The following is a 24979-nucleotide window of genomic DNA, read 5'->3' on the forward strand; positions in this document are numbered from 1 at the left end:
ATACACCAATTTGTACTTATTTTTACCAAAGATATGTAGCAGTATAAATTTTGGCCAAACTTTATGGAGATAAATTACTAATTTGCTAAATTTTATAACCGAAACAAAGAAAAATTAATTTTTTTACCGAATTTTCAGTCTCTATTCTTTTATAGCGCAAAAAATAAAAAAACCCAGCGGTGATTAAATACCACCAAAAGAAAGCTCTATTTGTTTGAAAGTACAAAAATTTCATACAGGTACAGTGTTGCATGACTGAGTAATTGTCATTCAAAATGTGAGAGCACCGAAAGCTGAAAATTGGTCTGGTTATTAAGGGGATTTAAGTGCTCAGTGGTCAAGTGGTTAATGAACTCCTAACCATAAAATATATCTATGGCTTGACTGATAGTTAAGAGATTGTCAAACCAAGGGCATGGGGTGTTGGGCGCTGCCAAGAGGAACAATTACCAAAGTAGAAATCTACAAAATATACCATATAGCAGGGAGAATGTCCTCCTTTTTATACAACTTTGAGTGTAATATGGGAAAACACCATTCCTTTCTAATACATGCTTGGAAGATTACTTTAAGCTGCATGTGGATTTACACAACAATATAATTCTTGTGATTGGTTGTTTTTATTTATGGGCAATATGGGCCAACAAAGATCCGCTGTCAGGTGCCAGAGCAAGCTTTCCAGGTAGCGGGCATTGTCCAGGATTGGAATTTTGATGAATTTCTATGAGACAGGAAGTATGCATTTAGCAATACAATAGCATCAGGAATGAAAACATTCAAAGATAATTTACTGACCACAAAAATATTTTTTGGCAAAACTTAACTGAAGATATTTCCAGATAACCAAAGTAGCCAGATGATGTCAACCTCAACCATACTGTGTTTTTCTCTCCAACCTGACTGGCTTTATGCCTGGAAAGGCACCAGCACATTTCTGCTCCAAATAGACTGAAAGGTAATTTCTGGAAAATGTTCAACTAGATTTCAAATCAAACATACTACATTATACACACATTTCTGAAGATATTCTGAGAAGCACTTTACATTTTTAATGTATACTTCCAAGAACTAAATGGGTGCTTTTCATACTGTTTAGAAATCTTTAACCACAGGGAGCCTACTAATACAATTATAAAACAGCATGCTTCTGACAAATTTCATTTTCCTTACTGAATATCTGTCTAATTTGACATTTATGTTCATTTAAGTTACCATGGCAGGAAAAAAAGCCTTTCCCTTCAAATATATTTATAACAACATTTGGGATCTGTGAGTGGAGGATTTTAAGTTTGGGTTCATGGACCATTCATCATAAAGAGTCTGAAAATTGCCTTAATCCAAACCCCACTAAAGTCTATGGAGAGCAAATTCTAAAAAATCATCTATGGCACAGCTAACAGGCAAGAGATTGTCAAAAAAGGACATAGGGAGCTGGGCACTGCCAAGGGTATGTTTACCAAAGCAAAAATCTACAAAATAAGCCATACAGCAGGGAGAGGGTCCTCCTTTTTATGCAACTCTGAGTGTGACATGGGTCTTCAAACTATGGCCCTCCAGTTGTTCAAGAACTACCATTCCCATCATGCCTAGTCATGCCTGTGAATGTCAGAGTTTTACAATGCCTCATGGGACGTGTAGTTCCGCAACAGCTGGAGGGCCGTAGTTTGAAGATCCCTGTCTTACATGGTTGGGAAATTAAGCTGTATGTGGATTTACACAACAATATGATTCTCATGGACAGGACCAGTGACACTGTAATCTGTTATCACATATTTAGAATGTGTATTTGATCTTTTACATTTGATTGATTCCAACTTGAAAAAAAGCTATTGGTAGTGAGAATGTGGAGAATGGCTGGGGTGCTTGTGGTAAGAAAGTGGAGGGTAAGAGTGCGCTTGCGCGGGACTTCTAGATCGCCACGCTAGCTGGGAGCTCAGCACCGCTCCGGTCTTCCAGCAGCCCCGGGACCCCTTGGTGTGACCCCCCCATCTCCGGATAGCGTGGGGCACCCGCCTGTATGTCAGGGGTCCACCCAAAGAAGGACGTTAACTGTCAGCTCATCTTCGGCCTGGCTACCCCTGAGCCTCCCAAGATGGTGGCCGCAGCTCCTTCATGCGGAGACACTGAAACCCAGGACAGCATAGTGGACCCTCCGCCTCCTCCCTTGCCTGCTTCCACCCCTGTGAGTAACAAACAGGACTTTCTTGTTTCCCCAGCCACCACTGAATCACTCCTGGGCAGATCAATGGCAGGCATCTCCCACTCTCCCCTGATTAACACTCCTAACAGCCTGGCAGATGTGCTACGGGCCTCTCCCATGCTACACAATCACCCCCCCAAATAAATATTTGGATATTTGTACGGTATCACACTATGGAGTCTCTTTCCTCTCTACATGTGGGCAACATCTAAGAGGCTAATGCCCCGTACACACGGTCGGACTTTGTTCGGACATTCCGACAACAAAATCCTAGGATTTTTTTCCGACGGATGTTGGCTCAAACTTGTCTTGAATACACATGGTCACACAAAGTTGTCGGAAAATCCGATCATTCTGAACGCGGTGACGTAAAACACGTACGTCGGGACTATAAACGGGGCAGTGGCCAATAGCTTTCATCTCTTTATTTATTCTGAGCATGCGTGGCACTTTGTCCATCAGATTTGTGTACACATGATCGGAATTTCCGACAACGGATTTTGTTGTCAGAAAATTTTATCTCCTGCTCTCCAACTTTGTGTGTCGGAAAATCCGATGGAAAATGTCCGATGGAGCCCACACACGGTCGGAATTTCCGACAACACGCTCCGATCGGACATTTTCTATCGGAAAATCCGACCGTGTGTACAGGGCATAACAGTGAGGAGACCACTTACATCGCAGACAAGGAGGCACTTGGAGAACACAGGACAGGAAGTTTCCTCCCACTCCACAGGCTGCACAGTGGCTCATAATGTGAAGGTGAAATACCTCCTCGTGGGGTGAATAATAGCGGTGAGTGCGTTTCTTATGGGGCACTGTTTTCCAAGAAGCACAGAACAATTTGAAGGAACACATTGTCACTTTATTGGACTTTTTTATACACCAGGGTTTAAGGACGGTATATGCATATTTCTGAACCCAGTTTCACAGCAACAATATACACCAGTCATTTTTTTGTGGATTTTTGTGAATGTACAAATATTTATTTTCTGCACTTTTATTGTCACTTTTTGCACTAAATGCACCCGTGACACACACCCCTCAAGTATTTAGAGGTTGTAGGTCACCTCTTAATAAGAGCAGCGCCATACTTATCCCCTCTTTTTCACCCCCCTGAAATGGCCCAGCTATTAAGCAGCTTCTCTGACATGCTGGCTGCTGGTCTGGCACAAAATGCAATGCAAAGTACATCCTCCATTAAAGCAGACCTACAGACCCTGGGGGCCCGAATGGATGCAATTGAAAAGGCTGTAGATGACTCTGCAGCACGCACGAATCAGAACAGCACATGCATCCAGACACTACAAGAACAACTTGAAACTGCTCTCTCCAAGATAGGTGATTTAGAGAATAGGAGCAGACGTTACAATTTTCACATCAGAGGAGTACCCGAATCTATCAGTGACATACAAGGCACCGTCAAATCATTTATAAAGGATATCATCCCAGATATCCAGGATCACAGGCTCGAATTGGATAGGGCCCACAGAGCATTGCAACCCCCACCCCCCTCCGCCAAGATGGTCTCCCACAGGACATTGTGGTAAAACCCCATTTCTACAGGGTGAAGGAGAAAATCATGAAGAAATCTCGCAATCGGGACAATTTCAACATACATGACAATAAAAGCCAAAATCCAGATTCAATCCAGAAGAGGAGATCTCTCAAACCTCACCTTGAAATCCTCTCCCAGAAAATGATAAAGTACAGATGGGCCTTTCCCTTCCGCCTGCAATTCCAGTACAATGAAAAATCCTACAGCTTCACAAACTTCCAAAACGGTGAACGTCTACTCCTTCTACTCGGGTTCATCTCGCAGGAACTACCTCCCCACCAGACGGAGAACCGCCCAAGCTCCTCCAAGAGGCCTCCACTGGACAGCCCCCTTACTCCGCTGTGGGTGAAACACCAATCGAAGAGACACCGTGACTCTATCCCTCCAAGATGAGTGCCTAGGCCGACTGACCCCTAGGGGTCCGACTCCAATCCTTCCGAATTACCCGGAGCCCCTGATGGTGTAGTGGCTACTCCTATACCCACTTAGTCCATTTTTGGATCTGTTGGACTTGTCCTCCCATTTGAGCTATACCCTTATCTCCACTCCCCCCCCTTTCCCTCTTTTTTTTTTTATTATATCCTAAGGTCCATTATCCTCTACTACTCTCCTTTACACGAAGGCTGCAGTTATTCATTTAAGCCATGGACTGGGACCAAAATGACTGGTATAGTTTTCATCCCACAAATATATTTTCCCTCTCCCCCCTAACCCTTATCCATTCCCTAATTCCCTTACCCCCCAGCCCTCCCTCTCCTCCCCCTACCCTTTCCCCTCCTTACCTTCCCCGTTACTGTTGCCTTAAGGCTGAACTAACTGTTTGTTATCTATACTCGGATTAGGAGATATATGTTTATTTGTTTCTTATGTATGCAACTCGTACATGTTAATTGTATATCCCTACCTGGGGTCCTCTTTTAACTTTGTTTTCCAAGGGGCCCTGCGACCGGAGCGGGGCCGCTTGCCACTCCACCTGTTATGACCTTGAGGAGTAATCCTCCCCTGGTGACACCAGGAATGCAACCCCAATCAGGGTTGCCCTTAAACCGATCCCTACAATTTATAGGGCGTCGGAGCAGGTCTTGGCTGGCCAACCCAGCTTACAGAGAGTCCAGGATATTAAATACACTGGACTTCCTCTGCCCTTCTCTCCCCCCCCACCAGGTGCCTTCAAGGAGATCTCTCCGAATCAAGTCTACTCGGATTCTAGGCTCGCTCCAATCTCCCCGGACGGATGCACCTACTCGAATGGACTGGGTAAGAACTTTTGGCATACACTCGTACTCACCCCCTCATATCCATGGCTAACACTACCCCCAAAAAGGCATCCCTTAAGATAGCATCTCATAACACACAAGGCTTAAATTCCCCGATTAAAAGATGTAATGCCTTTCATAACTACCACTCTAGGGGATTAGACATCATCATAATACAGGAAACCCACTTCCCTAAAAGCTTTAACCCCACCTTTCTGCACAGAAACTTTCCAACCTTTTTCCTAGCCAGTGCAGACAATAAAAAAAGAGGGGTTGCCGTCCTCATCTCCAAACGCACCCCATTCACTCTCTCTCAAACCATCAGGGACAGTGAAGGATGGTACATACCGGTCAAAGGCCATATTAATGGCACCCTATTCACCCTCATTTCTTATTATGCCCCAAACAAAGGCCAATCATCCTTTTTCTCTTCCATGCAAACCCTCCTATCCCCCCACCTTGAAGGTAAGGTTATAATGGGGGGCGATTCAAATGTCGCCTTCGGTTACCTTCTAGATAAGTTAACACAAGGCGGCAGAACCCACCTGAAACAGCCCCCCAAACAGAGCCTCCGTATAGCCTGGCTCTCCCATTCCCTAGGCATGACAGACACATTTCTCTGCACCTCATAGGACATACGCACGCATATATCATATTTTCCTACACACCTCAGATATTCATTTAGCGTCTCAGGCCTCTATAAGTGAGGTCCCCTGGTCGGATCACTCCTTAGTTTCCCTCAAAATCACAGTTTTTTTGAACCAGGCAAGTCCCTCCTAGTGGCTCCTTAATGAGACTCTCCTCTCCAACCCAGTACACTGTACTATGCTCGAAAAAGAGCTACAGGAATACTTCCGCATTAATGATACCCCGGACATGTCTCCTAGCTCTTTATGGGGGACCCATTAGGCGGTCATGAGGGGTAATTTCATCCAGCTAGCATCACGCCTTAAGTGAGAAAAACGAATAGACATAATCAATTTAGAGAAAAACTTTCAGTCCATGAGTAAAACACATAAAAACAACCCCACACTCTCATCGCGTAGCTCAACTTGATGCAGCTAGAATTGCCCTGAATATGGCCCTTACCTCAAGCGCTGAAAAACACCTAAGATGGGTGAGCGTCAGATTCTCCACATATTCGACCCCCAACTTGCATGCTCTCACCTAAGCATAGGATTCATGCCCTGCCCAAAATTAAATCACTATCCGGCACCCTGACCCAAAACCCAAACAGATCCTTGAAGCATTCCACCGTTCTATTCAAATCTATACTCAGGATCAAACCCCAGCAGTACACATACACTCAACACTTTCTTAGACAACATACCACTCCCCAAAATCTCCGAACCACATCGCTCTATAATGGACGCCCCCATTTCCGAAAAGGAAGTCAGAGAGGTCATAAAAGAGCTGAAAAGAGGTTCAGCCCCAGGCCCAGATGGCTTCTCGACACAGTATTACAAGACCTTTATTGATGTCTTATCTTCTTATCTGGTCCGGTTTTTCAATTCCCTTAGAAAGGATTCACCTTTAGACTCAGCAGCTAATTTAGCATACATCTCTGTCATCCCCAAACCTGGCAAGGACCAGAGCCAAGTGAGCAATTATAGACCCATATCATTAATTAACAACGACCTACAAATAATGACAAAAATTTTATCCAACAGATTAGGATCCTTCATAGGGTCCTATGTAATTGTACATAAAGACCAGGTTGGTTTCATCCTGGGGAGACAGGGCCAGCACCAGATAAGGAGGGCAGTAGATATCATATACCTTCTGAAGTCAGGCTGGGATGGCAATTCACCACAAGAAGGCTTTCTCTTGTCCATTGACCTCCAAAATGCCTTTGACACAGTCACCTGGCCTTACCTATTCGGCACTTTAGAAAGGTGGGGTTTTGGCTCAAATTTTCTCAACCTTCTTGAAGCCCTCTATTCCCTGCCCAAAGCACAGGTCAGACTCCAAGGACACCTCTCAGACCCTTTCCCCATCACCAAAGGAACTAGACAGAGCTGCCCACTATCCCCCTCCTTTTGCCATTGCAATAGAAATTTTAGCTATTTCTATTAGAGGTCATCCAGACATCCTTGGAGTCAAATGTGGCCCTACAATACACAAATGTGCGCTCTTTGCGGATGATGTCCTCCTCTTCATCACCTCCCCTCTCATCTCAACCCCTAATGTCTTGCAACTTCTACACAAATTTGGACAGGTCTCTGGATTGCAAGTCAATATGTCTAAGTCTGTTGCCCTCAACGTCTCCACACCCTCGTCCCTAGTGGATAGATTATGGATCCATTTCCCCTTCTCTTTGAGTACCACCTTCATCCCATACCTGGGCATCCACCTAACAACCACTATAGACCAACTGTATAAATACAACTACCCATCCATGTTCAAGAAGCTTAAGAATGATCTTGATCAATGGTCACTACACAAACTGTCCTGGCTAGGAAGGGTCAATACCATTAAAATGACCCACCTACCAAGGTTACTATACCTCTTCCGCTCTCTTCCCATACCGATCCCCAAACTCCATATCAATAACCTACAGTCATCAATAATCCGATTTACATGGGGCAAATCAAATCACAGACTCAATAAAAAGACCCTCTTCAGACCCAGATGGAAAGGAGGTTTAGCACTGCCTAATCTCTGGTGGCACTATCAGGCAGCACAACTGAGCCAAATCTCAGCCATATACTCCAGAGGCCCAAAACCTAACTGGATAGGAATGGAAAAACAAGCTTTCCCTAATTTTACTATTAATTTCCTTATATGGCGCCCCCCTAAATCTAGGCCCCCGATCCTATCCCCTACCCTTTCTCACTCAATAGCATTATGCGACTCCCTACATAAATTAAACACCATAAAGTCCAGGTGGCACCCCTTAGCCCACATTTTTCATAACCCCCATTCCCTCCAGGGATGGATATCAAGGCATTTCAGTGGTGGCTTGATAAAGGTCTCTATCGAATAGGACACTTCTTTAACTCGCACGGCCCCCTTAAAATAAGTCACTGCACCAGAAAACTTGAAATGCCTTCCTCAGAAAAATTTTGTTTCCACCAAATAGCCCACTTTCTACACCCAATCTCTTCCCAGAATTCGCTCCCCTTAACTGTTACCCTGTATGAACAGTGGTGTTCCACAGCCATGGATATGAGAGGGGGGATTCCCTGATTTACTCAGCCTTAGCTGAACCATCGGAGAAAGCGACATACATGCAGAGCTGGGAACGAGACCTTGAGAACGATTGAGACTTGGACACTTGGCACTCTCACTTCACAAATGCATTCAAAGGGATCCTCAACATCTCCTTGATTGAAGTAGACCTCAAGGTCTAAATTTTATCCACAGTCTTCACCCCTATCCTTCAGGGGATGCGGTCACCTGGGATCTCTCCTCCATACCTTATGGGAGTGCCCCAGAATCAGAGGCTATTGGAACAAATTTTTTAATTGAATCCACAAAGTCACTGGTACAGCAGTATCTCAAGACCCGACAATAGCCCTCCTTAACCATAAAATTCTTAAACTCCCAAAATACACCCAAATTCTGATCCACTACATCTTCATTGGAGCTAAACTAACAACAGCTCGGGCCTGGAAGTCCTCAAAGGTATCCTTCCATTTAACCAAACAAAAAATTTCCTGGATCATGTATCAGGAAAAAACCTCAAATATCATACTTGACAAACTCGAGAACTTTAAACGCGTTTGGGAACCTTGGGCCCGATATATTGGTGTTTCCCTTTAACCCCAGGTCCATTCCTTCTCACTGGCGGCCCTCCAGAAGTAATCTTTTTTAATTCTCCTAGCTCTCCTTGAAGCCAGCACCTTACCCCCACACCCCCCTTCCTGCTCCTTCCCCCTTTCTCTACTTCAATTTCTCTATCTCTTCCTCCTATCTTCTATCCCTGTTCCCACCATTCTTATCAGCACCTGCTGGTGGGATGTTGGGATATGTCCATAACAAAAATCCCTCTTCCTCTCACAATTGCACTAGTTTGTTTTTGGTACAAGTTGATAGTTTCCGATACATTACCCAGGTTCAGTTGTCCTTAGGGCATACTTCATAAATGTACCTGAGGGTAATACTCCTAGCAGGTTATCAATGGCTTTCTTAATACCTCCTGTGAGTGCACTTTGAATTAATCAACAACCGGAGGCTGGAAGGTCTCGCTACCCTGACACAGTCTGATCCCATATTAGGTGCCGGGGTCTCGAGGCAACTGGCAGCTAATTAAATCAGTTGTCACTGTTCCTCACGTTACTGTTACAAGTATAACTCCCTCAGCACTATCCTCCGCACTCGTGGCAGAACCGCCCAGATGGAGTATGTCTCTGGGAACCCTCTTTGATAACAGCTGTTTCTCTGTATGTTAATCTATATTCTATGACTCCCCTGCGCGGGAGAACTTTTGTTACAATATTACTTATCATTCAATAAAAAATATTTGAAAAGAAAAAGAAAAAAAAAAAAAGAAAGTGGAGCGTTGGCGGTGCAGGCAGTGAGCAGGAGGGGAAAATCCAAGGCAGCTTCAATAGGGACAAATCACCCTCCCCAATACAGGGGGACAACCACTTAATAATTTACAGCTACTATTCAAGAGGGATCAAAAAGAGCCCCACTTTGAGAATGTGTGGCAAAGAACTTCTTTCTGCTGAATTCCCTGATGGTGGCTGGATCCCCCTGATGGGAAAAGGCCTAGTTAGATTTGGTTAGACACGTTTTTGCTGAAACAGGCAAAGATGTCCTTTGTGTGCAGCACATCACTGCACACATGTGCTGTCAACTACCCCCTTTACCACATTTATTTAATCTGATATCTTGCACCACTGCACTGTAGGCATAGCTCCAAAGAAAGACAGAGGACATAAGCTTGATGCCTTACACAAGTTTGCTTTGATTTGCCACTTATTTGCCACTTATTCCTTATAAAGGCAAAGCTGCTGTTTGTGCTGCATGACCCTGCAAAAGTCCTAGGACTTAACATCACACTGTCCCTATGGAAAAATGGACTTCTTGCAAGATAGGCCTGTCAACTCAAACACTTGTCCCTCAGAGGGGATGGCTACAAGGAATGCCACCTTGTAGATGAGAGTTATGCCTTGTACACACGATCGGACTTTCCGCCAACAAAACCGTGGATTTTTGTTCGAAGGTTGTTGGCTCAAACTTGTCTTGCATACACACGGTCACACAAATGTTGGCCAACAATTCCGAACGTGGGAGCGCGGTGACGTACAACACGTACAACGAGCCGATAAAAAGGAAGTCCAATAGCCAGTGCGCCACCCTTTGGGCTCCTTCTGCTAATCTCGTGTTTATCTCGTGTTAGTAGAGGTTTGGTGAGAGACGATTTGCGCTTTTCAGCCTCGTGCTTTTAAGTTTGTTTCTGCTTTTCAATTTGTGCTTGTCGGTTTGTATCTGTTCTTCAGTGCATGTTGTTAGTTCCTTCCTGTCTTTCAGTGCATTCTATTTATAGTTCGCTTCTGATTTTCAGTGCGTTCTTGTCCGCTCATTTCTGATTTTATACTCTTGGCACTACGAGCGTTGTTTATACGATAGGAGCTATACATTAGTAAACGTTGCTATCAAATATCATAAGCTTTTTTTTTTTTTTTTTAAATATTTATTTATATAAATTTTCCAGTACAAAATTACAACCATATATAACTCTCTTCCAACAGAGAGGATACATTACACTTTTAATAACAACATTCCCCCACCCAAACCCCATCCAAATCCCCCCTTCCCCTACCCTGCCCTCAACCTCCTCCCCCACCCCCCCCACTGCCGGTTGGAGTTTAACCGTTCTACCAGGGTTGTCAGATAATTCCTCTTAACCACTTGCCGACCGTCTAACGCACATATACGGCGGCAGAATGGCACGGGCAGGCAGAATCACGTACCTGTACGTGATCTGCCTCCCGCGGGCGGGGGGTCCAATCGGACCCCCCCCGGTGCCAGCGGCAGTCGGCATTTGACTGGGAGCATCGGGAGGCGAGGGGGAGACCATCCGATCATGCCCCCCCTCGCGATCGCTCCCAGCCAATCGGAATCCTCCCCTGCCTGTGTGTAGTTTCACACAGGCAGAGGATGTGATGTCATCTCTCCTCGGCTTGGCAGTTTCCGTCCCAGCGCCGAGGAGAGAAGACATGTGAGTGCACAACACACACACACACACACAGTAGAACATGCCAGGCATACTTTACACCCCCGATCCCCCCCAATCACCCCCCCCCCCCGTCACAAACTGACAGCAAGCAGTATTTTTTTTTTTTTCTGATTACTGCATGGTGTCAGTTTGTGACAGTTACAGTGTTAGGGCAGTGAGTATTACCCCCCTTTAGGTCTAGGATACCCCCCTAACCCCCCCTAATAAAGTTTTAACCCCTTGATCACCCCCTGTCACCAGTGTCACTAAGCGATCATTTTTCTGATCGCTGTATTAGTGTCGCTGGTGACGCTAGTTAGGGAGGTAAATATTTAGGTTCGCCGTCAGCGTTTTATAGTGACAGGGACCCCCATATACTACCTAATAAATGTTTTAACCCCTTGATTGCCCCCTAGTTAACCCTTTCACCACTGATCACCGTATAACCGTTACGGGTGACGCTGGTTAGTTCGTTTATTTTTTATAGTGTCAGGGCACCCGCCGTTTATTACCTAATAAAGGTTTAGCCCCCTGATCGCCCGGCGGTGATATGTGTCGCCCCAGGCAGCGTCAGATTAGCGCCAGTACCGCTAACACCCACGCACGCAGCATACGCCTCCCTTAGTGGTATAGTATCTGTACGGATCAATATCTGATCCGATCAGATCTATACTAGCGTCCCCAGCAGTTTAGGGTTCCCAAAAACGCAGTGTTAGCGGGATCAGCCCAGATACCCGCTAGCACCTGCGTTTTTCCCCTCTGCCCGGCCCAGCCCACCCAAGTGCAGTATCGATCGATCACTGTCACTTACAAAACACTAAACGCATAACTGCAGCGTTCACAGAGTCAGGCCTGATCCCTGCGATCGCTAACAGTTTTCTTGGTAGCGTTTTGGTGAACTTGCAAGCACCAGCCCCAGGCAGCGTCAGGTTAGCGCCAGTACCGCTAACACCCACGCAGGCACCGTACACCTCCCTTAGTGGTATAGTATCTGATCGGATCAATATCTGATCTGATCAGATCTATACTAGCGTCCCCAGCAGTTTAGGGTTCCCACAAACGCAGTGTTAGCGGGATCAGCCCAGATACCTGCTAGCACCTGCGTTTTGCCCCTCCGCCCGGCCCAGCCAAGCCCACCCAAGTGCAGTATCGATCGATCACTGACACTTACAAAACACTAAACGCATAACTGCAGCGTTCGCAGAGTCAGGCCTGATCCCTGCGATCGCTAACAGTTTTTTTGGTAGCGTTTTGGTGAACTGGCAAGCACCAGCGGCCTAGTACACCCCGGTCGTAGTCAAACCAGCACTGCAGTAACACTTGGTGACGTGGCGAGTCCCATAAATGCAGTTCAAGCTGGTGAGGTGGCAAGCACAAGTAGTGTCCCGCTGCCACCAAGAAGACAAACACAGGCCCGTCGTGTCCATAGTGCCCTTCCTGCTGCATTCGCCAATCCTAATTGGGAACCCACCGCTTCTGCAGCGCCCGTACTTCCCCCATTCACATCCCCAACCAAATGCAGTCGGCTGCATGAGAGGCATTTTCTTTATGTCCTCCCGAGTACCCCTACCCAGCGAACCCCCCCAAAAAAGATGTTGTGTCTGCAGCTAGCGCGGATATAGGCGTGACACCCACTATTATTGTCCCTCCTGTCCTGACAATCCTGGTCTTTGCATTGGTGAATGTTTTGAAAGCTACCATTCACTAGTTGAGTATTAGCGTATGGTACAGCATTGCACAGACTAGGCACACTTTCACAGGGTCTCCCAAGATGCCATCGCATTTTGAGAAACCCGAACCTGGAACCGGTTACAGTTATAAAAGTTAGTTACAAAAAAAGTGTAAAAAAAAAAAAAAAAAAAAACACAAACAAAAATATAAAAAAAAAAAAAAATAGTTGTCGTTTTATTGTTCTCTCTCTCTCTATTCTCTCTCTATTGTTCTGCTCTTTTTTACTGTATTCTATTCTGCAATGTTTTATTGTTGTTATGTTTTATCATGCTTGCTTTTCAGATATGCAATTTTTTATACCTTACCGTTTACTGTGCTTTATTGTTAACCATTTTTTTGTCTTCAGGTACGCCATTCACGACTTTGAGTGGTTATACCAGAATGATGCCTGCAGGTTTAGGTATCATCTTGGTATCATTCTTTTCAGCCAGCGATCGGCTTTCATGTAAAAGCAATCCTAGCAGCTAATTAGCCTCTAGACTGCTTTTACAAGCAGTGGGAGGGAATGCCCCCCCCCAACGTCTTCCGTGTTTTTCTCTGGCTCTCCTGTCTCAACAGGGAACCTGAGAATGCAGCCGGTGATTCAGCCAGCTGACCATAGAGCTGATCAGAGACCAGAGTGGCTCCAAACATCTATATGGCCTAAGAAACCGGAAGCTACGAGCATTTTATGACTTAGATTTCGCCAGATGTAAACAGCGCCATTGGGAAATTGGGAAAGCATTTTATCACACCGATCTTGGTGTGGTCAGATGCTTTGAGGGCAGAGGAGAAATCTAGGGTCTAATAGACCCCAATTTTTGCAAAAAAGAGTACCTGTCACTACCTATTGCTATGATAGGGGATATTTACATTCCCTGAGATAACAATAAAAATGATTTAAAAAAAAAAAAATGAAAGGAACAGTTTAAAAATAAGATAAAAAAATAATAATAATAAAGAAAAAAAAAAAAAAAAAAAAAAAAAAGCACCCCTGTCCCCCCTGCTCTCGCGCTAAGGCGAACGCAAGCGTCGGTCTGGCGTCAAATGTAAACAGCAATTGCACCATGCATGTGAGGTATCACCGCGAACGTCAGATCGAGGGCAGTAATTTTAGCAGTAGACCTCCTCTGTAAATCTAAAGTGGTAACCTGTAAAGGCTTTTAAAAATGTATTTAGTTTGTCGCCACTGCACGTTTGTGCGCAATTTTAAAGCATGTCATGTTTGGTATCCATGTACTCGGCCTAAGATCATCTTTTTTATTTCATCAAACATTTGGGCAATATAGTGTGTTTTAGTGCATTAAAATTTAAAAAAGTGTGTTTTTTCCCAAAAAAATGCGTTTAAAAAATCGCTGCGCAAATACTGTGTAAAAAAAAAAAAATGAAACACCCACCATTTTAATCTGTAGGGCATTTGCTTTAAAAAAAATATATAATATTTGGGGTTCAAAATAATTTTCTTGCAAAAAACAATTATTTTTTTATGTAATCAAAAAGTGTCAGAAAGGGCTTTGTCTTCAAGTGGTTAGAAGAGTGGGTGATGTGTGACATAAGCTTCTAGATGTTGTGCATAAAATGCCAGGACAGTTCAAAACCCCCCCAAATGACCCCATTTTGGAAAGTAGACACCCCAAGCTATTTGCTGAGAGGCATGTCGAGTCCATGGAATATTTTATATTGTGACACAAGTTGCGGGAAAGAGACAATTTTTTATTTTTTTTTTATTTTTTTTTGCGCAAAGTTGTCACTAAATGATATATTGCTCAAACATGCCATGGGGATATGTGAAATTACACCCCAAAATACATTCTGTTGCTTCTCCTGAGTACGGGGATACCACATGTGTGAGACTTTTTGGGAGCCTAGCCGCGTATGGGACCCCGAAAACCAAGCACCGCCTTCAGGCTTTCTAAGGCCGTAAATTTTTGATTTCACTCTTCACTGCCTATCACAGTTTTGAAGGCCATGGAATGCCCAGGTGGCAAAAAACCCCCCCAAATGACCCCATTTTGGAAAGTAGACACCCCAAGCTATTTGATGAGAGGTATAGTGAGTATTTTGCAGACCTCACTTTTTGTCACAAAGTTTTGAAAATTGAAAAAAGAAAAAAAAAATTTTTTTTTCTCGTCTTTCTTTATTTTCAAAAACAAATGAGAGCTGAAAAATACTCACCATGCCTCTCAGCAAATAGCTTGGGGTGTCTACTTTCCAAAATGGGGTCATTTGGGGGGGGGGTTTGTGCCACCTGGGCATTCCATGGCCTCCGAAACTGTGATAGGTAGTGAGGAGTAAAATCAAAAATGTACGCCCTTAGAAATCCTGAAGGCAGTGATTGGTTTTCGGGGCCCCGTACGCGGCTAGGCTCCCAAAAAGTCCCACACATGTGGTATCCCCGTACTCAGGAGAAGCAGCTAAATGTATTTTGGGGTGCAATTCCACATATGCCCATGGCCTGTGTGAGCAATATATCATTTAGTGACAACTTTGTGCAAAAAAAAAAAAAAAAAAAAAATTTGTCACTTTCCCGCAACTTGTGTCAAAATATAAAACATTCCATGGACTCAACATGCCTCAAAGCAAATAGCTTGGGGTGTCTACTTTCCAAAATGGGGTCATTTGGGGGGGTTTTATGCCATCTGGGCATTTTATGGCCTTCAAAACTGTGATAGGTAGTGAGGAGTAAAATCAAAAATGTACGCCCTTAGAAATCCTGAAGGCAGTGATTGGTTTTCGGGGCCCCGTACGCGGCTAGGCTCCCAAAAAGTCCCACACATGTGATATCCCCATACTCAGGAGAAGCAGCTAAATGTATTTTGGGGTGCAATTCCACATATGCCCATGGCCTGTGTGAGCAATATATCATTTAGTGACAACTTTTTGTAATTTTTTTTTTTTTTTTTTGTCATTATTCAATCACTTGGGACAAAAAAAATGAATATTCAATGGGCTCAACATGCCTCTCAGCAAATTCCTTGGGGTGTCTACTTTCCAAAATGGGGTCATTTGTGGGGGTTTTGTACTGCCCTGCCATTTTAGCACCTCAAGAAACGACATAGGCAGTCATAAATTAAAGGCTGTGTAAATTCCAGAAAATGTACCCTAGTTTGTAGGCGCTATAACTTTTGCGCAAACCAATAAATATACACTTATTGACATTTTTTCTACCAAAGACATGTGGCCGAATACATTTTGGCCTAAATGTATGACTAAAATTGAGTTTATTGGATTTTTTTTAGAACAAAAAGTAGAAAATATCATTTTTTTTCAAAATTTTCGGTCTTTTTCCGTGTATAGCGCAAAAAATAAAAACGGCAGAGGTGATCAAATACCATCAAAAGAAAGCTCTATTTGTGGGAAGAAAAGGACGCAAATTTCGTTTGGGTACAGCATTGCATGACCGCGCAATTAGCAGTTAAAGCGACGCAGTGCCGAATTGTAAAAAGTGCTCTGGTCAGGAAGGGGGTAAAACCTTCCGGGGCTGAAGTGGTTAATCAGTCACACTTTATCACCTCCTCCAAATAGCTCCATGAGTTTTTATAAATCAGCCATCCTGACCATTTATCCCTCCGGGTTTCCCCCTCCTCTAAATCCGAACCCCCTCCAACCACTCCCTCCATGTTGTATATCTCGTTAATACAGAGGAGCCAATCTCGAATACTCGGGCCCCCCGGTTCCAGCCAGTTCTTTGCTATCTGTCTCTTGGCCTCGTCCAGCAGTATAGGAACCACAGAGTTTTGATACTGCTTAATTGGCTCCTCTGTACCATGAAACAGGCATACCCATGGATCCTCTACCAAACTTTTACCTGTAATAGTTTTAATCAAATCCATAATCTTTTTTCCAGAAGGTTTTGATGATCGCACAATCCCACCATATGTGCGCCGTCGTCCCAACAGCCCCACACTTTCTCCAACATTCCTCTGATTTCTCTGGGTCAAGCTTTTTGAGTTTGTCTGGTGTGGCATACCACCTAGCCAGGCATTTGAAACTTATCTCAGTCCTCTTGCTGTCTACTGCTGTTTTATGTAATAACTTCCAGATTTTTAGGAGTGTATATTTATCACAACGTGACCCCAATTCCCTTTCCCAAGCCTTAATATAACGAGGTACCCCCGCCTCCTCACTCTCGCTTAACATTTTATACAAATGTGATACTAGGCCCCTCTGGCGCTCCCCCTCACAGAGCTTTTCCAGTGGTCTGTATTCTTCAACCCCCCTAAGGGTTTTGGCAGTTTCCCAATAAACACAACCAGCTGAAGGTACCTCCAAGGATCGATAGTCAGATCCTCTGACTTCTCTTTTAGTTCAGAATACATGCATATTTTCCCCTCTCTAATAACATCTCTTATTTGTAAACTATCCCTTTTAATCCAGTTCCCACCCACCTCCCTCTTCCCCGATGCAAAAAAATTATTTTCCTTTAGTGATATCAAAGGTGAATTGTACGTCCACCTGTTTTGCGCATGTATCTGATCCCATAACTTCAAAGCGTTATGTGTTAGTGTCGGCAACCATTCTGTGTCTAGTGCTCTATATTTGGGTGGATCCCATATTATGGGACTTAGATCCTTATTACTCAAACTGTGCTCAATATCTACCCATCTCCTTTCTGACCCCCCTTTGTCCATTCAATAACTTGTGACAAAACCACTGCTTTGTAATATTTATAGAAATCTGGAAGTGACAGACCTCCTTTCTCTTTCCTCCTACTCAGGACCGAACTGGCAATTCTAGGCTTTTTTCCACCCCAGACAAACCTTGATAGAATGCCTTTTAGAGCCCTAAAGAACAGTTGGGGGAGGGGAATAGGGAGCATCTGGAATTTGTATAGAATTTTGGGCATTATAGTCATTTTCACTACATTAATGCGTCCAAACCAAGAAAGGGGGCGATAGAACAAACCTCCCACCTCACGTCTAATTTCATCTAGTAAGGGAATATAATTGTTTAAGTACAGATCCTTCAGATTATTCGAAAGCTTGACCCCCAGGTAGCTAATCGTTCTCCTCCAAGGGAAGGGGAAGGCCCCTGCAAGGCTATCCTCCTCCTCCTTTCTCACATTTAAATTAAGCACCTCCGACTTCCCAGGGTTGATTTTAAAGTTTGAAACCTCCCCAAAATTTTTCAGGTTTTTCAGGATGTTCGGTATAGTAATTCTAGGATTTGTAATAAAGAACAGTATGTCATCTGCAATGGCCACTGCTTTATGCTCCGCATATCCTATTTTCACCCCGCTGCAGTCTGGATCTCTACGGATGTACGATAGCAGAGGTTCTAATGTAAGGACGAACAGGAGGGGGGACAATGGACATCCCTGCCTCGTACCGTTATCCATCCGGAAAGGCCCAGAGGTCACCCCATTAATTTTCACCTATGCTGTTGGGTCAGAGTATAGTGTTTTCACCCACGCGAAAAATCTCTGGCCTATCCCCATTGTTTCTAAGGTTTTGAATAGGGATGAGCTTCGTGTTCGAGTCGAACCCATGTTCGACTCGAACATCGGCTGTTCGCCCGTTCGCCGAATTGCGAACGATATGGGCCGTTCGCGCTAAATTCGTGTGGCGCGTCACGGCCCATAATTCACTGCGGCATCGCAGTGCATTGCTGGCTGATGATTGGCCAAGCATGCACTATGACCCGCATGCTTGGCCAATCACAGCGCCGTCAGTAGAGAGAGCTGTAATTGGCCAAAGCCAGGGTGGCTTTGGCCAATTATGGCTCAGGGGATTTAGTACACACCCCACACTATATAAGGCCGCCTGCACGGCGGCCCTGTGTAGTGTGTGTTCCGGTGTGCTGAGAGATAGAGAGAGAGAGAGACAGTGTCATTTGATTTGAGTTAGATAGATTAGGCAGAACAGTCAGTCCGTTAGCTGCACTTACAGTGTATTGTGTATATATATGCATCCCAGGTGTTGCATATATATATATACACTGTATTCAGTTTAGCTAGATCCGTTCCTGTTATCTTCTATCTAGACTATTTACATTTAATGCAGTGCGTCCTGCTCACAGTGTTCAGCTAGATCCGTTCCTGCTATTTACATTTAGTGCAGTGCGTCCTGCTCACAGTGTTCAGCTAGATCCGTTCCTGTTATCTTCTAGACTATTTACATTTAGTGCAGTGCGTCCTGCTCACAGTGTTCAGCTAGATCCGTTCCTGCAATTTACATTTAGTGCAGTGTGTCCTGCTCACAGTGTTCAGCTAGATCCGTTCCTGCTATTTACATTTAGTGCAGTGCGTCCTGCTCACAGTGTTCAGCTAGATCCGTTCCTGCTATTTACATTTAGTGCAGTGTGTCCTGCTCACAGTGTTCAGCTAGATCCGTTCCTGTTATTTACATTTAGTGCAGTGCGTCCTGCTCACAGTGTTCAGCTAGATCCGTTCCTGCTATTTACATTTAGTGCAGTGCGTCCTGCTCACAGTGTTCAGCTAGATCCGTTCCTGCTATTTACATTTAGTGCAGTGCGTCCTGCTCACAGTGTTCAGCTAGATCCGTTCCTGCTATTTACATTTAGCGCAGTGCGTCCTGCTCACAGTGTTCAGCTAGATCCGTTCCTGCTATTTACATTTAGTGCAGTGCGTCCTGCTCACAGTGTTCAGCTAGATCCGTTCCTGTTATCTTCTAGACTATTTACATTTAGTGCAGTGCGTCCTGCTCACAGTGTTCAGCTAGATCCGTTCCTGTTATTTACATTTAGTGCAGTGCGTCCTGCTCACAGTGTTCAGCTAGATCCGTTCCTGCTATTTACATTTAGTGCAGTGCGTCCTGCTCACAGTGTTCAGCTAGAGCCGTTCCTGCTATTTACATTTAGTGCAGTGCGTCCTGCTCACAGTGTTCAGCTAGATCCGTTCCTGTTAAATTCTAGACTATTTACATTTAGTGCAGTGCGTCCTGCTCACAGTGTTCAGCTAGATCCGTTCCTGCTATTTACATTTAGTGCAGTGCGTCCTGCTCACAGTGTTCAGCTAGATCCGTTCCTGTTATCTTCTAGACTATCTACATTTAGTGCAGTGCGTCCTGCTCACAGTGTTCAGCTAGATCTGTTCCTGTTATCTTCTAGACTATTTACATTTAGTGCAGTGCGTCCTGCTCACAGTGTTCAGCTAGATCCGTTCCTGTTATCTTCTAGACTATTTACATTTAGTGCAGTGCGTCCTGCTCACAGTGTTCAGCTAGATCCGTTCCTGTTATCTTCCTACTGACAGGCAGGCTTGTCTGGTTACAGTATATAAAGCTACCTGAAGAAAATTACAGGTGTTCTATTTGATCCTATTAGTACCACGGTCAGGCAGCTAGACTATTTACATTTAGTACAGTGCGTCCTGCTCACAGTGTTCAGCTAGATCCGTTCCTGTTATCTTCCTACTGACAGGCAGGCTTGTCTGGTTACAGTATATAAAGCTACCTGAAGAAAATTACAGGTGTTCTATTTGATCCTATTAGTACCACGGTCAGGCAGCTAGACTATTTACATTTAGTACAGTGCGTCCTGCTCACAGTGTACAGCTAGATCCGTTCCTGTTATCTTCCTACTGACAGGCAGGCTTGTCTGGTTACAGTATATAAAGCTACCTGAAGAAAATTACAGGTGTTCTATTTGATCCTATTAGTACCACGGTCAGGCAGCTAGACTATTTACATTTAGTACAGTGCGTCCTGCTCACAGTGTTCAGCTAGATCCGTTCCTGTTATCTTCCTACTGACAGGCAGGCTTGTCTGGTTACAGTATATAAAGCTACCTGAAGAAAATTACAGGTGTTCTATCCCAGCTTAGTGCAGCTACAGGCCATTAGTATGTCTGGAAGGCCAAGAAGGAGAGGCAGACAGTCACAAGCCAATAAGAGAGGGCAAGCAGGCTCTGTGTCTAGTGCTGGTCGTGGAGACGGTGCATCCTCATCAGCACGTGGCCATGGGACACGCTTGGCCTTTTTTTCGGCAGCTGGCCGTGTTGAGCCGCAACATGCGGAAGACTTGGTCGAGTGGATGACCAAGCCGTCCTCATCCTCCTCATCCTCTCTCACCCATGCCCAGGGTGCTTTGTCTGGCAAAGCAGCGGCCTCTTCCCTCAGCTCAATGTCATCAGTGACTCCTTCCCTAGCTCCACCATGTCCTCATGAGGATTCCCTCGAACTGTTTGACCACAGTGTTGGGTACATGCTCCAGGAGGATGCCCAGCGTTTGGAAGGCTCTGATGACGATACTGAGCTCGATGAAGGCAGTAACATGAGCACGGACAGAGGGGGTGCCCAAGAAGGACAGCAATCTGGCAGTCATGCTCCCCCTGCTGCAGCATACTGCCAGGTTTGCTCCAGTGATGAGGAGGGAGGGGATGATGAGGTCACTGACTCAACGTGGGTGCCTGATAGGAGAGAGGAGGAGGAGGAGGAGGAGGAGGAGGCGGCGGCACATCACCAACGAGGCAGGATGCCCTCCAGGGGCCAGCCTAAGGGCAGCACATTGACTGCATCACACCCCAAAGCTCCACATGTGCAGGGCGCTGCAGTCTCTGCGCGTTATTCAAAAAGTTCTTTGGTGTGGGCCTTTTTTGAGACGAGTGCATCAGATCGCACCGCTGCTATTTGCAACATATGTCTCAAGCGTATCTCGCGTGGCCAAAACATCTCCCGCTTGGGTACCACATGCTTGACCAGACATATGTTGACCTGCCATGCAGTTCGTTGGCAAGCGTATCTAAAAGACCCACACCAAAGAACAAAGAGGATCTCTCCTTGCTCCTCATCAGCTGAGATTTCCAACCCCACTAGACCTTCAGTCCTCTCTGAGACCTGCAGTGAGAGGAATGAAGGTGTAGAATTAGGTGTGTCACAGCCAAGTACTTGTGGGCAATCTGCTTTTGGTACACCGACGTCAGATTGTACCAGGCAAATTTCCCTGCCCCAGCTGCTGCACCGCCGAAAGAAGTTTGCTCCCAGCCATCCACATGCCCAGCGGTTGAATGCTAGCTTGGCAAAATTGCTAGCACTTCAACTGCTGCCTTTTCAGTTGGTAGACTCTGCCCCCTTCCGTGAGTTTGTGGAATGTGCGGTTCCTCAGTGGCAGGTACCCAAACGCCACTTTTTCTCACGGAAGGCGATTCCGGCTCTCTACCGGCATGTGGAAGGCAATGTCCATGCCTCGCTGGACAGGGCAGTCAGCGGTAAGGTGCATATTACCGCTGACTCATGGTCCAGCAGGCATGGACAGGGACGTTACCTAAGTTTCACGGCGCATTGGGTGACTCTGCTGGCAGCTGGGAAGGATGCAGGACAAGGTGCAGTACTGTTGGAGGTTGTTCCGCCACCACGCCTCCAAAATGCTGATTGTGACACACCTCTCTCCTCCACCCCCTCCTCTTCTTCTTCCTCCATGGCCTCTTCCTCGGAACCAGCGGTGCTCCGTAGGCGTTCAAGGGGCTACGCAAGTACGCAGGCCAAAAGATGCCATGCGGTGCTTGAGCTGGTGTGCTTGGGGGACAGGAGCCACACTGGGGCAGAGGTTCTGTCAGCTCTGCAGGGGCAGGTTCAGAGGTGGTTGACGCCACGCCAACTTAAGGCAGGAATGGTGGTTTGCGACAATGGCACCAACCTCCTCTCTGCCCTCCGACAGGGACAAATGACCCATGTGCCCTGTTTGGCTCACGTCCTTAACTTGGTGGTGCAGCGGTTCTTGGGCAGGTACCCGGGCTTACAGGATGTCCTGAGGCAGGCCAGGAAAGTCTGTGTGCATTTCCGCCGGTCATATAATGCCAGTGCTCGGCTGACGGACCTCCAAAAGGAGTTTAACCTGCCCAAGAACCGCCTAATCTGTGACATGCCCACCAGGTGGAACTCAACGTTGGCCATGCTGCAGCGGCTGCACACGCAGCAGTGGGCCATCAATGAGTACCTGTGCGACTATGGCACCAGGACAGGGTCAGGGGAGCTTGTTTTTTTTTCCCCACGCCAGTGGGCCATGATCAGGGATGCATGCACTGTCCTGTCACCATTCGAGGAGGCCACGAGGATGGTGAGCACTGACAGTGCATGCATCAGTGACACTGTCCCCCTTGTCCACCTGTTGGAGCACACGCTGTGTGGAATAATGGACAGGGCACTTGAGGCAGAACAGAGGCAGGAAGAGGAGGACTTCCTTAGCTCTCAAGGCCCCCTTTATCCAGACAGTGTTCCTGCGTGCCCGCCGATCACACAGGAAGAGGACGAGGAGGAGGAGGAGGAAGATTGTGTCAGTATGGAGGTGGAGGCTGGCACTCAGCATCAGCAGCAGTCTTTAAGGGATCAGTCCCAAGGAACACATGGACTTGTACGTGGCTGGGAGGAGGTGGCTGCGGACGTTGTTGTCCTTAGTGACCCAGAGGACTCCGGACCGAATGCCTCAGCAAACCTACGCTGCATGGCCTCCCTGATCCTGCAAAGCCTGCGTAAGGATCCTCGTATTCGTGGTATCAAGGAGAAGGACCAATACTGGCTGGCAACCCTCCTTGATCCACGTTACAAGGGTAAGGTTGCGGACCTTATCTTGCCATCGCAGAGGGAGCAGAGGATGAAACATCTTCGGGAGGCCTTGCAGAAAGGTCTGTGCAACGCGTTCCCAGAGACTGGGAGGTTACAAACTCCTGTTTCTGGACAACGTGTTGCTGAGGCTTCGGTCAGTCAAAGAAGGAGCGGTGGAGAAGGTGGCTGTCTGACCGATGCGTTCAGACAATTTTTTGGTCCGCAGCCCCAAGGTATGATCGGTTCCAGCAACCATCGCCAGCGTCTGTTTTACATGGTGCAGGAATACCTAGGGGCAAGATCAGACTTGGACACCTTTCCCACCGAAAATCCTCTGGGTTACTGGGTCTTGAGGATGGATCACTGGCCAGAGCTTGCACAGTATGCAATTGAGCTACTGGCCTGTCCTGCATCCAGCGTTCTTTCGGAACGCACATTCAGTGCTGCTGGAGGCGTGGTAACCGATCACAGGGTGCGTCTGTCCACCGACTCGGTCGATCGGCTGACCTTCATAAAAATGAATGAGTCTTGGATCACCACCAGCTACCAAGCACCTGATGCTGATGTAACCGAATAATTTTTTTTGAAATCTCAGATCCCTTCAAAGACTGCCTATGCTGATGCTGAGTGACTATCCCTGAGTAATTATCCTCTTCCTCCTCAATCATCACGCTGATAGCTTGTAAGAACATTTTTGGTTCTGGGCGCCACCACCAGTGCCTAAGGCACAATTTTTCAGCCCCTGTTTAACAGGGGCGTGTAATTACAATTTTTGATGTAATACTTTGCAGCAGGGCTCGTTCCTGCATTCCAACTAGAGTGTCTGTGAGGGGTTGCAGTGTTGTGGCACCAGCACCAGTGCCTAAGGCCCAATTTTTCTGCCCCTGTCTAACAGGGGCGTGTAATTACAATTTTTGATGCAATACTTTGCAGCAGGGCTCGTTCCTGCGTTCCAACTAGAGTGTCTGTGAGGGGTTGCAGTGTTGTGGCACCAGCACCAGTGCCTAAGGCCCAATTTTTCTGCCCCTGTCTAACAGGGGCGTGTAATTACAATTTTTGATGCAATACTTTGCAGCAGGGCTCGTTCCTGCGTTCCAACTAGAGTGTCTGTGAGGGGTTGCAGTGTTGTGGCACCAGCACCAGTGCCTAAGGCCCAATTTTTCTGCCCCTGTCTAACAGGGGCGTGTAATTACAATTTTTGAAGCAATACTTTGCAGCAGGGCTCGTTCCTGCGTTCCAACTAGAGTGTCTGTGAGGGGTTGCAGTGTTGTGGCACCAGCACCAGTGCCTAAGGCCTAATTTTTCAGCTCCTGTTCAACAGGGGCATGTAATTACAATTCTTGATCTAATATTTCACAGCAGGGCCCTGTGAGGGCTTACAGTGTTGTGGCCACAGCAACACCTAAGGCCCAAATTTCTGCTGAGTATATAGGGCAGGACCCTACTTTCAAACATCTAACTTACAAACGACTCCTACTTGCAAACGGAAGGAGACAACAGGAAGTGAGATGAAATCTACCCCTAGGAAGGGAAATTCTCTCCTGTAAGAGTTAATATGGGAAAACAATTTCTCCTTTCCACTGATGCT

This window comes from Aquarana catesbeiana, linkage group LG01, assembly GCF_042186555.1.
Source record: "Aquarana catesbeiana isolate 2022-GZ linkage group LG01, ASM4218655v1, whole genome shotgun sequence".
Lineage (NCBI taxonomy): Eukaryota > Metazoa > Chordata > Amphibia > Anura > Ranidae > Aquarana > Aquarana catesbeiana.